Here is a 16,059-nt window from a genome sequence, read left to right on the forward strand (position 1 = left end):
CCAGCATGGAGCATCAGGGGTCAGGCCGTCAGAGGAAGATAGTCCCGGGACAAGGGCAGTGTGGGTATCCCCATGCATATCTCTGCTTGGTGCAGCTTCATCAGGGGAACTCAGTCAATTACCAGTCATCCAGTCTTTAACCTCTTAATCCCTGTGACGTACTATCCCGTCCATGTGCCCTGGGACTTAATTCCCAGGGACGGGAGAGTACGTCATAGCGCTCAGCGGTGCCCACGTGGTGCGCGCCGCTGATCGCGGCCGGGTGTCAGCTGAATATCACAGCTGACACCTGGCACAATGTGTCAGGGGTGGTCGCGGACTGCCCCCAACACGTTAACCCCTTGCACACTGCGATCAAACACGATCGCGGTGTACCGGGGGTTAAAGGGAAGCATCGTCAGGGAGGGGGCTCCCTCCGTGCTTCCCTGAGCCCCCCATGGCAGCGCAATGTGCAGCGCTGCGGCGGGGGGCTCCTTCCCTGCAGACCCCCGAATCCAAGATGGCGATGGAGACCTTCGGGGGCCTGCAGGGAGCCGGCTTCCTCAGTGCCTGCAAAGCGCAGGCACGAGGAAGCCTGCTGCACTGCCTGTGACAGATCGGTGATCTGTCACAGTGATCTGTGATGTGACAGATCAGCGATCTGTCACAGGACAGTGATGTCCCACCTGGGACAAGGTAATAAAGTAAAAAAAAAGTGTTAAAATAATTTTAAAAAAATCGCCAAATAAATTAAAAAAATAAAAAATATTCCCCCAATAAATTCATTTTTTGGAAATAAAAAAAACAAACAATAAAAGTACACATACTTGGTATCGCCGTGTCCGTAACGACCTGCCCTATAAAACATTCCCTTTAGTTAACCCCTTTAGCGAACCCCTTAAAAAATAAAAATAAAAAACGAAGCAAAAAATAATGATTTATTATCATACCGCCAAACAAAAAGTGCAATAACGAGCGATCAAAAAGACGCATATAAATGTACATGGTACTGCTGAAAACGTCATCTTGTCCCGCAAAAAATGAGCTGCAACACAGCATCATAAGAGAAAAAATAAAAAAGTTATAGCTTGCAGAATAAAGCGATGCAAAAGCAATTATTTTTTATCTAAAATAGTTTTCATTGCATAAAACCGACAAAACATAAAAAAACGATGTAAATAAGGTATCGCTGTAACCATACTGACCCGCTGGTTTTTGTTCAATCTGCGTCCCAAAGATCGGAATAAAAAGCAATCAAAAAATGTCACGTGCCTGAAAATGGTACCAATAAAAACGTCAACTCGTCTCGCAAAAAATAAGATCTCACATGACTCGGTGAGTCAAAATACGGAAAAATTATACCTCTCAATATGTGGTGATGCAAAAACTATTTTGTCTTTTAGCGTGTGACAGCTGCCAAATATAAAAAAAAATAATAAAATTAAAAGAAAATGTATTTATTTCCATTTTCCCATTAGGGTTAGGGCTAGGGTTAGTGCTGAGATTAGGGTTAGGGGTGTGTTGGGGTTAGGGTTGGAGTTATAATTGGGGGGTTTCCACTGTTTGGGCACATCAGGTGCTCTCCAAATGCAACATGGCCTCTGATCTCAATTCCAGCCAATTCTGAGTTGAAAAAGTCAAATGGTGGTCCTTCCCTTCCAAGCTCTGCCATGCGTCCAAACAGTGTTTTACCCCCACATATAGGGTATCAGCCTACTCAGGACAAATTGCAAAACAACTTTTGGGGTCCAATTTCTCCTGTTACCTTTAGGAAAATAAAAATTTGGGGGCAAAAATATCATTTTTGTGGAAAAAAAATTTTGCTATTTTCACGCCCGGGCGTTATAAACTTCTGTGAAGCACTTGGGGGTTCACAGTGCTCACCACACATCTAGATAAGTTCCGTGGGGGGTCTAGTTTCCAAAATGGGGTCACTTGTGGGGAGTTTCAATAGTTTAGGTACATCAGGGGCTCTCCAAACGCACATGACACCCGCAGACCATTCCATCAAAGTCTGCATTCCAAAACGTCACTACTTCCCTTCCGAGCACTGACGTGTGCCCATACAGTAGTTTTCTCCCACATATGAGGTATAAACGTACTCAGAACAAATTGGACAACTACTTTTGGGGTCCAATTTCTCCTGTTACCCTCGGGAAAATAAAAAAATTGGGGACTAATTGATCATGTTTGTGGAAAAAATACGATTTTTTTATTTTCATGCCCGGGCATTATAAACTTCTGTGAAGCCCTTGGGTGTTCAAAGTGCTCACCACACATCTAGATAAGTTCCTTAGAGGGTCTAGTTTCCAAAATGGGGTCATTTGTGGGGGGTTTCTACTGTTTAGGTACATTAGGGGCTCCCCAAAGGCAACATGACACCTGCAGACCATTCCATCAAAGTCTGCATTCCAAAACGTCACTACTTCCCTTCCGTGCCCCGACGTGTGCCCATACAGTAGTTTTCTCCCACATATGGGGTGTCAGCATACTCATGACAAATTGGGCAACTTTTGGGGTCCAATTTCATCTGTTACCCTTGGGAAAATAAAAGAAATGGGGACTAAAAGATCATGTTTGTTGAAAAAATACAATTTTTTAATTTTTAAATCCCGCCCGGTCGTTATAAACTTCTGTGAAGCACTGGAGGGTTCAAAGTGCTCACCACACAACTAGTTAAGTTCCTTAGGGGGTCTAGTTTCCAAAATGGGGTCACTTGGGGGTTTCCACTGTTTAGGTACATAAGGGGCTCTCCAAAAGCAACATGACACCCGCATCCATTCCATCAAAGTCTGCACTCCAAAACGTCACTACTTCCCTTCCGAGCCCCGACGTGTGACCATACTGTAGTTTTCTCCCACATATGGGGTATCAGTGTACTCAGGACAAATTGCACAACAACTTTTGGGGTCCAATTTCTCCTGGAACCCTTGGGAAAATAAAAAAATTGGTGACTAAAAGATCATGTTTGTGGAAAAAATACGATTTTTTTATTTTCACGCCCGGGCGTTATAAACTTCTGTGAAGCACTGGAGGGGTCAAAGTGCTCACCACACATCTAGATAAGTTCCTTGGGGGGTCTAGTTTCCAAAATGGTGTCATTTGTGGGGGTTTCCACTTTTTTGGTACATCAGGGGCTTTCCAAACGCGACATGGTGTCCGATCTCAATTCCAGCCAAAAACGTCAAATGGCGCTGCTTCCCTTACAAGGTCTGCCATGCACCCAAATAGTGGTCTACCCCCACATATGGGGTATCAGCGTACTCAGGACAAATTGCACAATAACTTTTAGGGTCCTGTTACCCTTGGGAAAATAAAAATTGGGGGTGAAAAGATCATTTTTGTGGAAAAAATGATTTTTTAATTGTTCCGCTGTACGTTATAAACTTCTGTGAAGCCCTTGTGGGTTCAAAGTTCTCACCACATATCTAGATAAGTTCCTTAGGGGGTCTAGTTTCCAAAATGGGGTCACTTGTGGGGGGTTTCCACTGTTTAGGTGCATCAGCGGCTCTCCAAAAGTGACATGGGGTCCGATCTGAATTCCAGCCAATATTGCATTGAAAAAGTCAAACAGCGCTCCTTCCCTTCTGAGCTCAGCCATGCACCAAAACAGTGGTTCCCCCACACATATCAGGTATCAGCGTACTCAGGACAAATTGCACAATAACTATTTTAGTCCAATTTCTCCTGTTACCCTTGGTAAAGTAAAAAAAGTTGAACCTGAATTATTTTTTTGTGAAAAAAAGTTAAATGTTCATTTTTTTTTTAAATATTCAAAAAATTCCTGTGACGCACCTAAAGGGTTAATAAACTTCTTGAATGTGGTTTTGAGCACCTTAAGGGGTGCAGTTTTTAGAATGGTGTCACTTTTGGGTATTTTCTGTCATATAGACCCCTCAAAGTGGCTTCAAATGTGATGTGGTCTGTAAAAATAAAATGGTATTGCAAAAATGAGAAATCGCTGGTCAATTTTTAACCCTCATAACTTCCTAAAAAAAAAATTTTGGTTCCAAAATTGTGCTGATGTAAAGTAAACATGTGGGAAGTGTTAATTATCAAGTTTTTTGTGTGCCGTATCTCTGTGATTTAAGGGCATAAAAATTCAAAGTTGGAAAATTGCAAAATTTTCAAAATTTTCACCAAATTTCCATTTTTTTCACAAATAAACGCAAGTTATTTGAATGAAATTTTACCACGAACATAAAGTACAATATGTCATGAGAAAACAGTGTCAGAATCACTGGGATCAATGGAAGCGTTTCAGAGTTATTACCTCATAAAGGGACAGTGGTCAGAATTGTAAAAATTTTCCCGGTCATGAACGTGCAAACCACCCTTGGGGCTTAAGGGGTTAAATAGTGGTCAGTCAAGAGAAAAGGAGGGCCAGGTGTGTGGGAAACATATGGGTCATAGGTAACATACCAGCCAGGGTAAGTGCAGGTGCATAAACAGCTTCAGATAATAGGCGGTTAAAAAAAAAAGTGCTGTAAATGGGTGACTTGTCAGCCAAACCCGCGTGTGCACGCAGTAGTGCTGTGAGCAGGCATTCAGGAGGAGAGCAGTGAGAGAAGCTCAAACTGCTCATGTCAGAGTCAAAGCTATGGCGTATACAGCCAGTCTGAGAGCGTGCATTACAGGAACTAAAAGAGGCATACTGAGCAAGTGTAGTAGAAACAACATGAGACCCGGTCTGCAAGGTGTGGAACGGGCGTGAGAGCATCACAGTCAAGACTAGCACATAAAGGCAGCAGTAAAGCGCTCAGAAAACAAGAGCCCATAGATAACAAATAAATGTGAAACATAAAAAAAAAGGGACTGATGTCATGACGTTGGTATTGTCAAGTGGTTTACCTCAGGGGAGACCAAGCATCCTGGCTTTCCCCGTTACCCCTGCGTGACCATGGAAAAACCCCACAACCTCACCAGCACCAACTAAGACATGGACACAAGTATTTTCTTTGGAATTTTTATAGCCACAGCAGCCTTTTATTAAACCAACAAAACAACAATAAACACTATATCATAAATATCATAAGTACAATGACTTTAACACTGAAAGGAGGAGTCTTTGAAGCCACAAATATCATGGTGAAGTAATCCAAAATACTGTGAACAACCCCCCATCCATTTGCTCCCAGCCATTACCCCACAGGCTCAGGAGCACCAGCACACCAATAGATATTGTCCACGAACTACTTGGAGATCCGCCTACTTCCGACGGAAACTCCCCATCCACCTTTCACCAGATCACGACCAGCATACCTTTTAACGGAGGAGACCCAACACACCGAGTCTCCAACAACCAATTTCCACCGACTTCAAGGACTCCCCCCTCCTCCAAAACCGCCACAACGAGGGGGCCTTGAACATCTCAATGACCCGAGACCCCCCCAACCCGCCATGCGACGGCCTTCTCTATACTATCCTGAAGGGCGAGGGCCCAAATATCGGAACCCACCGCATTTAAATGGATCCCGTCCACCAACCAAAATCACCCTCGCCCTTTTCCAAATTGAAATGCCGCACGGCAACACCCCCATTTCTAACAATAGAAACAGACACCGCTCTGTTAACCTTTTCCTGGCCCGATTAACCTCTCCAATGATCTCATAGACCACCAACGCCTGCGTGGCACAATCTCAGACCACACAATAGTGATCTCCCAATACATCCACCACAACCATAAGCAATCCTGCTTAATGTCCTTGACCAACTCCCGAAAAGGCCGAACCGCCAGATCGTTACCCCCCATCGTGAATAATGAGAATATCTGGTGCCCAGTCCAACCGAATGCACTCGTGGACTTCTGGCAACACCGTTCGCCACACCAGGCCCCTGAAACCGAACCACCGCACCACCACCACAGTCCTGGGACTCCCCAGCTGTCTGCCTTCGTTCCTCACATTGGCTCGCAATGCTCCCCAATATAGGAAGGAGTGACCAAAATCCAGACCAGCAGCGGTCCAGCACCTGACACGCAAAACAACACTAACAGAAAAACATACAGCATAAATTGTACCCAATCCACTCAACACCTGTTCGACCCCATGGCCACTACCAACCAACCACCCCCCCCTTTTTCAAATCAAGGCCGAACACAACTACGGCACCGATTAGACCTCCACCCACCAATGCGCTGTACTAAAGAGGGACCCAAAACACGCGCTGCCGCATCGGTCGCCGCCCACATCCTAAATGAATGAGAAGCAAAGCGAGAATCATCTATCCCCCAACACCAAATGGATTTTTGAAAAACCGCACCCAACTGATACCGGGAAAACTACCCCCGTCTGCATGGCACAACAAGGATCCGCTCAAACTGGGATGAACACGCCACCCAACACAACTCGCCGGCCTCTACCAGGCTGGTCCGTTTTAGACCTTCGCAGCCAGAATTCAACCCCCTGTGAGGTCAATAACGTACACCTGGCTAACAAGCCACCCATCGACATTTATTAGGCGACACAAGCTCCCCAACCCGCAATGCCCCAAAAAATGCAAACGAGAAGACCAGGCGAAACAACACAACCATCCATCGATCCGAACAGACCGACTCAATAACCTGACCCAATTGCTCCAGCAGATTAAACGATACAGGCCGTCTTAAATCACCCCCTGAAACCTTTCGCTGCCTGTTTGACCAAAAATTGTTTACGTCAAAACACTGCTCCCGCGCAACCGAAAACCAAAAGACAAACCTGCTAACAAGCGCGTTACCTTTGCACGCGACCAACCCTCGCTCGCACCTCGCCCCAACCAGGACAACAACAATCCCTCCTGATCAAGCCCGACCCAACTAGTTTGACGAGCCGTAAGGACCACTACCCCACAGCCGCCACACTGCCCGGTAAGCCTCCCAAGTTCTTGGTGCCAGAGATAATTCAATCAGCGACTCTGCAGCCCGTAAGCCACCCTCCCTAGCTCCTCCGGACAAGTTAGCCCATCAATCACTGCTTCCGGAGCCAAAGAACGAAAACAATCCCGCTGCGAACGAGAGAGAGAGTCAGCTAACCCGTTCCTTACTCCAAGCACGTGCACCGCGGTCACAAGTGCATTCAAAAACAAACACAATAGCACCAATTGCTGCAAAAACTCGAACGACTGGAGGGGACGACGCGGTAAGACCATTAACCGCGCTCACAACGCCCACATTGTTGCAATTAAAACGCACACGCAGGTTCCTGAAATCCCACCCCCACAAATGCACCACCACTAGCATCGGAAAAATCTCCAATAACATGATGTTGCACACCAGACCGGCCGAAACCCACGTGTCAGACCAAGGAGCCGCACACCATTGCCCTCTGACATAGGCACCAAAATCCGACCCCGTTAGCCGCGTCCAGCAACAATACCAATGCATCGTTACCTACCACCTCCGCCATTACCAAAAAACGACCACTGTACTCTTCCAAGAAGGACTCCCAGATCGCAAATCGTCCCTAAGCTCCGCCTACAACCCAACAAAAGATGGTGGGGAGCCCGAATTCCCGCAGTAGCGCTAGCCAACCTACGCGAAAAAAAAAAAAACCCTACCCCTCGGCATAACCCGACAAGCAAAGTCAAGCTCCCCAACAGCGACTAAAGATCGCGCCACGATATTTTACTCGAGCGACGTGCTCGGACCACATCAGACCACAAATCCACCAGCTTGTCCTCAGGCAACCAGAACTCCCCAACTGTATTGATAACGATCACCAGGGAACGCAAACACGTGCTAGGACCCTCCGTTTTCCCGGGCGCTAACGGGACACCGAAGTGATCCGCCACCCACTCAATGGCTTTCAAATTCCTGAGACAACGCGATGAATCAGCCGGCCAAACACACAAGAAATCGTGCAATAATGAATACCGAGTCGAAACCGGAAACGTCACACACAACCCACTCGAGAAAGGAACTAACACCTCGAAATACGCACAGGACAACGAACAGCCCAAAAGTAAAACACCCAGCGTCACGCTGTCAGGATGAACTGGTAGTAAACGAAAAGTGGATTCGACATCAGTCTTTGCCATAAGGGCACCACGACCACATTTGCGCACCCACCGAGCCGCCTCGTCAAGCAAAGAATATACCACCAAACGAAACTCCGTATCAATACCATCGTTAATCGATCTCCCACACGGGTAAGCCAAATGTTGAATGAGCCGAAACATATTCGGCTCCTTCTCCAGAACCACCCCCCAAGGGGAAACCACCAAATCCGAAAAGAAGGGGCTTGTAAACGAAAGGGCCCACCATGCGGCCCAACAAAACCTTTTTTTTTTTTTTTTTTGAGTTTCTCAGAAACGACTGTGGAATGCTCCAAAGCTGAGCGCAAATTTTTCAAAACGGAGGACTCAGAATGTGAAAACCCTCCGTAAAACCTGAATACAACAAACCCACTCTTTCCCTATCAGGGTACCTATTTAGATAGGGAGCCATCCATTCCAGATTCACAGGAGTCTCCTCCTTGCGAATTCCCACACCCGGCTCTAGACTTCCCTTGTTTGAAACACTTTGACGCTCAATGTGAGGCTCCATTACAATTAGAGCAGAGGTGTTTGAATTACAATTAGCCCCAAACTTACACTGGCCGTCATTAAACTGCCAGCCAACACCCGCCTTGTGCGTACCTCTGGCTGAGGCTTCCAGCCCCCCATGAAAGGAGCTCCCAAACTTATCGTGCGCTATCACACGCATCCACAAACCAATATATTTCTGGTCCCAGCGAATAGCCGGACGCACAGCCGTCCTCTGACGGAATTGCTCGTCATACCGCAGCCACCCTGACCACCATACACTCTGTAAGCCTCACCTATATCGTCCAGATAACAAAAGGCACCGAGCAATCATCAGGGGCCTGTTCCCCAACAACGCTCGCCAAAAGCTTGCTGCCAATTCCCAAACGTCTGAGGAATCAAACGCCACCTGCACTTTACCTTCCCCTCCCCTCTGCTTCCTCCTTTTTGCTTTTGTCTAAATTAAACGTCTCCAAAGGCAGCAGCAAAAATATTACAACATACTCAACCTTCCAAGTTCGCTCTTCCACTTCTATTTTTAAGTGAACCTCCAATGAACCTTCAAAACATACGTACACCTCGCCATGCGCCCGATCATCTAAATGCACACGACACTCCCTCTCTTTGTCGGTTCGAACCGACACGGACACTAGCTAGCTGAAGCCGGGGCCCGACTCTAGACCGCACTGACCCGCCGACCCCACGATCCGACCCACGCTGCTACTGGCGAAGACCCGACAAAGCCCCGCTCAGGCGTAACAGCAGACTACGCACGTCCGCAAGCATATCGCACACTTCCCCGGCCGACCCTCTACTGCTCCACCCAGCCCCCACCCCAACACCACTAGCCTCAGCCAAGGGCCCCCTTTCCACCACTGACGAAGATAAAAATGGGTGACAAACACGGGACATGGACGCATACTCACCGGGCTGCGAGGGAGCTGTGTACTCTCCAGCCAGAACTCCTGGATCCCCTGAAGCCTCCCGGACCTCACGACTCCCAGTAGCGGACTCGCTGCCACGATGGTGGCCCCCAAGGGAGGACCCGGGCGGGAAGCCAGAACCCCTGGAGAGATCCCGGCTGCGGTACCCCAAAATCAGACGTCTCCTGGCACCCCCCCGCCAGGAGCTCCTGGTGGTGTGCCGTCCCGCCGCACCTGGCCGTCCTGGGCCCCCCAGGACAACTGGGAGCCCGACATCATCCTCCGGCCCCTCGATCTTCCTGCAGCCGGCGTCAGCCCCACCATGCTGCCTGCCGCACTCGCCGCCTCCCCAGAGCTGGGACTGCTGGAGCCAATGTAAGAGGCAGGCGCAGCTGCGGGACACGCGCAGCGGCGCCCCCCGCAGGAAACGATGACCCCCACTGCTGGGAGACGACGACACAGGCCCTGCCGCCCGATAGGCCGCCACTCTGCCGGCGGCCGACTTCCCCGGTGCTGGAGACGCAGGCCGCACATCGTGCTCGTCCACGCCGCGGCCCCCCGAAGGAGCAGGAGAAGCCCGGTGCCCGGCGCGCACTGGCTCCGCCCCCCTCTGGATCGAGGCGAAGGCCCAGACACCGCCGCATGGCCTCGCCGCACCCCCGGATTCCTCCCAGGCCGAGATGTGCTGGAAGGGCGATTTCGAATCGCGCGACCTGGAGGGTCCCGGGAGGGGCTCCTGTGGCGACGCGAGGCCCGGGGAAAGGTGTCGGGTGAGAGCCGCTCCGGAAGCCACACCCGCCTTGATCGGCGCTCTCTCTCATCGGCCTGCCCGGGGTACCTGGGAACAGGCCAGCGACCTGTGCCTCCAGCCATCCAGGAGGCTGCCCCAGCAATGCAGCTCGCAGGAGGATCCAGGGCCTCTTCAACTCCTGACATCCCGGTAAGTGGATGATGGGGGTGGGACTGCTTCGGTGCTGGGAGAGCAGGAACAGAGGGAGGGCACACCCCTGACCCTCACCTAAATACCCCCTGACTCCCCTCCCTGTTAACCCCTCCCCCCCACTAAAACCTTCCAACCCCCCCGTCATGTTGGCCTCCGCCTATGCCTCCTATGGGGGGGGACTGGGAGGCTTGCTCCGGCCACTTCTGAATGCTGGGACTGAAGGGCAGCACGTGATAGCACCACAATCAGGGCTAACACATAAATGGAACAATAAAGCGCTCAGTGGACAAAAAATCCATGGATGCCCTGTAAGTATAAAACATGAAAAAGTCAATGGTCAGGATGCTAAGATCCTGGAACAGGAGAGAGTGTATGATGTATATAGGCACATCTCCATAATTGCACACATCGGGTACAGTGAGACTATACAGATGGATTTACCCAATACAGGGCATGTATGAAGTGAAAATAAGATCAAATGACCCAACAGGTCCAAATGAAAGGAAATGGGGGCCACCAATCAAGGTATCTAGTCCAATGTGTCCCAAAAGTAAGAACTTAGGAACATACAAGAGGAGATACTACCCAAAGGAAAGTACAATAGTTTCATACAAACAATGGTGCCCCAAGAAAGGACAATGACAAAGTATGGAAGAAATACAAAGCAAAGAACTGTTTTATTGCTACAAAAGCAAAAGACAAGCAATGTAGAGAAAAATGAGGAGGCTGGAAATGAAAATTAGAAAATATAAATAAAAAGGATGAGACGTTCAGGAAATAGTGTTAGATGAGTCTCAGCCAAGGAAGCTCGTGAATAGGAGGAGTTCCTCGTTAAGTTCATTAGGTGATAAACTTCGTAGGTTAAAGATCCAGCGAGATTCTGTCTGGAGCAGAAACTTCTTTAAGTTCCCACCTCTAGCATTCGGAACGATCCCCTGTAAACCAAAAAGTGAGATATTAGAAGTAGAGCCACTATGCTCGGTTAAAAAGTGCGAGGCAATCGGGGTTAAAGTTTTGCCTTTCTTAAGATCTGCTGCTGCCAGATGGATTGTAGATAGATGCTTTTGTGCTCTCTTCCTAAATTCCTGAGAGGTCTGACCCACATAGACTTTGTGACAGGGGTAAATAAGGGCATAAATAATATTAGCTGATTTCCAGTTAATATATGATGTGAGACGATATGATGTAAAATCAAGCGGATTAACAAAAAAGTCCTTGGTAGGGGGAACATGTGGACAAACACTACAATCCCCACATGGGAAAGACCCACTCAACCATATTCCCCGATTGAGTCTGACAGAAGGGCGCACAAAATGACTTCTGGCAAGTATGTACTCTAAATTGGGGGCCCTTTTAGCTGTCAATTGGGGGTATGGGGTGACCAAGGAAGAGGTCTGAGGGTTTAAAGTAAGAATGTCCCAATGAGACACAAGAATCACCCTCACCTTGCTCCATTGGTTGTTGTAGTCCGTAATTAAGCGCACACTCTTGTCCTGGGGACGAGGACTGGGAGAGAGCAGTGAGTCCTGGTTTTGTCTCTTGGCCCTCTGAAAAGCTTGAGAGATAGATTTTTTAGGATAGCCCCGTTCCCAGAACCTAGTGGTCAAAGCTCTGGATTGTACAGAAAAATCACCATCTAAAGTACAATTTCGACGGATTCTCAGGAATTGGCCAATATATATACTCCTCCGAGTGTGGAGAGGATGGAAGCTGTCATACCTGAGTGGGCTGTTAGTAGCAGTGAATTTGCAGAAAAGATCAGTGACAAGGCAGTTCTCCTGAATGTAGACCTTCAAATCAAGAAAGATAACTGAAACAGAAGAAAAAGAATGTGTCGAGGTTATTTTGATTGAGCTCATGGAGAAAATCAAGGCACTCCTGTTCAGTACCCGTCCAGATGAAGAAGACATCATCAATAAATCGATGCCAATGCTGGATGTGCCTCTTGAAGGAATCAGAACCGTAGATGATGGTGTCCTCCCACCAGCCTAGGAAGATGTTGGCATAGGCCGGTGCACAGCGTGCACCCATCGCCACACCTGATACCTGCCGAGAAAAAGACCGATCAAGCAGAAAATAATTATGATGCAAAATGAAATGAAGAAGGTCAATCAAAATGAGTTATGAAAAGAATCCGGGTTGGTAAGTTTACTGTGAAAATGTCCCACTGCCCGTAAGCCATCTTGATGACTGATGTTTGAGTAGAGCGACTCACTGTCGCAAGTAACCAATAAAGTTTTCTGAGTACAAACAATATTGCGGCAGGAACGAATGAAGTGAGCCGAGTCTCGGATATAGGAAGGTAAGTTGGTCTCAAGAGGTTGTAGAAAGTAGTCCACATAAAAATTCGCCCCTTCACAGAGGCTCCCTATGCTGGACACTATTGGGTGTCCAGGAGGTGTAGTTAGATTCTTATGCACCTTAGGAAGCAGATAAAAGGTGGGAGTGACAGGGAATTCAACTCCAAGATATTGTTTGGTGTTCTTATCAATGATGCCATATTCAAAGGCTCGATTCAATAACGAATTTAGCAGCAAACGTTTCCGTGGGGTCAGAGGGCAATTTAGCATAGAACTTTGTGTTGTTCAATTGTCTATGTGCCTCGGCCATATAGAGATGCACTGGCCACAACACCACATTGCCACCTTTATCTGCTTCCTTAATTAAAAAATTTCCATTGTTCTTAAGAGACAATAGTGCCCTTTTTTCATCAAGAGTGAGATTAATGGGAACCACAGGAGAGGAGGGCAGCCGTAGAATATACCTCTTAGGCTAGTTTCATACTAGCATTCTCAGGCGCAGCGCAGGGCTGCCGCTAAGCCCCGCCCCTGGCGGTGCCCCCTCCGGTCAGTTCCTCCTCTGATCGCATGACGCAGCTGGTCTGATTTTGCTGGCACTGCGCCCTTTTGGCGCTGGCGCTGTGCTGCATTTTTGTGTGCTGGGCGCAGCACCAGCAAAATCAGGCCTGCGCATGACCAGCGTACCCAACGCTAAACATAGGGTAAGCTGTTCGCATGCAGCGTCATGCGATCAGAGGAGGAACTGACCGGAGGGGGCATGGCCAGGGCGGGGCTTAGCAGCGGCCCTGTGATGCGCCCGAGAACGCTAGTGTGAAACTAGCCTTAGCCAGCTCAAAAAAGATTTTTACAGCAGGGACCAAGGAAAAAGGGGAGAACAAAAATTTGTTCTTGTAGGGAAAAATGCTCCTTCCTGGTCCACCTTTGTTTTCACGTAGAAGGTCAAGAAGGTCCTGGAGGGCCTGCCTCTCCTCACTTCCCACAGCATTCACCATCTCAGGCCTATGATGTATGGCCTGAAGGACTAATTTGCAACAGAATAAAAAAGATCCTTAACCAGAATGAATTTATCCAAAGCTTTGGAAGGTGAAAAGGTGAGGCCCTTCTGAAGGACAGAGATTTCAGCAACGGAAAGAGAGTGTTCAGTGAGGTTAATTACCTGAAGAGACCCTGAAGATGATGAAGGATCCTGATATTGAGAAACTGGTGTGGGGGAAGCATTCATCTGCAATGGGTTCTGTAGGATTGGCGAAAGGGGGACTTGGGTCCTCTGTGGAAGATGGTTCTTTTTCTTAGAACTCTTGTACTTGCCCCCCGTCGTGTCCTACGTCTAGATCGCTTCCCCTCGATGATAAAAAAATTGCTAGAACTAGAAGCCCCTGGGGGGGCATCTACAGGGGGTACAGCTTGACTAGAAGTTGTATGATCAAATCGGCATTTATTGCTGAAATGCCTCCGCTTAAAAATTGTCTGGTTGTCAAAGTCAGAGCGAACCCTCTGGAACTTCTTACGTTTTTAGCGATAACCTCTGTCTCAGATTTGTCAAGTGTATCCTTAAGATTTTATTTAAAGGAGGAGACCTGAGTGGCGTCAAAGGTGGAAAGCTTGAGCTCCAGTTCCTTTATCTGTGTCTTAGTGGTGTGAGAATCATGTGGGAATAGTGGATGAGGGCAGGTATATCTCACCCAGATACCTTTCTTATGTGGCCTAGTCTGGTCAGTATATCACCTGGTTACTAATGAATAATGGGAGGCGGCTATAAAAGGATGCCAGGTGGTTGTGTGAGTGTCTCAGCCTGGGGACACAGAGAGCCTGTCTGTGTGAGAGACACACGTGAATGAAAGCAGTGCCCACTGTAACTGTGGTTTGGCTGGACGGGAGAAGCCTGCCAGTTGGTAGTTAGGTTGTACCTTGTTTAGTTAGTGCCAGACAGGCAAGGATTTGTTTTATGTTTTTTTCCTTTATGCATTGCTTTCCCCTTTAATAAACCTGACCCAGTGTCAGTTATACCCGGACCCTGGCTGTGCGCCTGAGTTTCATGCTGAACACACGTGAACTTTGACCCCAGCAAAGGCGATCCCGGAGTGTTTTATCACATTGTGGTGGAGAACACGGGCATCACATTGGAAGCATGAACATGGAGGACGTGGTGAAAGCGCTGGTACAGTCCACCGCCTTCCAGCAAGAAGCTAATCGGGTGATGATGGCCCAGCTGAAGGAGTTGATGGACATGACAGCTACCGATTGTTCGCTTCTCCAGCAGGTGGCACAGCACCTGTCAAGCTTACCTGAGGTTAACCTGGAAGCCGAGTCGAGAGTGATTCCCGTGAGTCGGTACTGGCAGAAGATGATGACCGAAGATGACGTCGAGGCATACCTGACCACGTTTGAACGGATGGCGGTGCGAGAAAAATGGCCGAAGGCACGATGGGCCGGCCTGATTGCCCCGTTTCTTTCCGGCGAGGCCCAAAAGGCTTATTATGATTTAGAACCTGAAGCCGCGCAAGACTTTGACAAACTGAAAGCCGAGATCTTGGCCCGGCTGGGAGTGACGACCGCTGTCCGTGCACAGAGAGTGCATCAATGGACTTATCAGTCGGAAACCACCGCGGTCACAGATATTCGACCTGATCCACGTGATGAAGAAGTGGCTTCAACCCGAGGTGCTGACAGCGCCAGAGATAATCCAGAGAGTCGTCATGGACAAGTACCTGAGAGCTTTACCGACAGCCCTGAGGAAGTGGGTAAGCCATGGAAATCCTACGACGGCAGATCAACTGGTGGATCTGGTTGAACGTTACTCCGTGGCGGAAGGACTCCGAGACGACGCTACCCCTCCTCGTTCTTCATCATCTCCAATTGGAACCGGTAAGACTGTTCCAGGGAGTAGGAGAGAAGGAAAAATCCCTAAGACAGTGGGGGAGGAAACCGGGACTGCCCGCAACGCGAGGCCGAGAGTAACGAACTATGGTCTAAGCAAGGGGCCCGTTAGGTGTTTCTGCTGCCAAGAGATGGGCCACATTGCTGCAAACTGTCCGGTCACTACTGAACCCATGCAGTACGACATCACAGACTCTAAAACCGCATGTCTATGGTTGCACGGGTAGTGAGTGTAAATGCCGGTCAAAAGAATGTGGAAAAACACTTGTGTGATTTAACTGTTGATGGCAAAAATGTGGTGGCATTGTTAGACTCGGGAAGTGTGATGACTCTGGTGAAGGCCTGTCTGGTGTCAGCCCCGACTGGACCATCAGACAAATTTTCTGTAACGTGTGTGCATGGAGACATCTGTTCGTACCTCACGACGGTCATATGCATTACTACTTGCTATGGGTCTGTGCAACATAAAGTGGGACTCGTCCCTGCGTTATTGCATGATGTTATCTTGGGCCGGGATTTTCCTCACTTCTGGCAA

This window comes from Dendrobates tinctorius, unplaced genomic scaffold (genome assembly GCF_039654945.1).
Source record: "Dendrobates tinctorius isolate UK_male_01 unplaced genomic scaffold, ASM3965494v1 ptg000192l, whole genome shotgun sequence".
Taxonomy (NCBI): domain Eukaryota; kingdom Metazoa; phylum Chordata; class Amphibia; order Anura; family Dendrobatidae; genus Dendrobates; species Dendrobates tinctorius.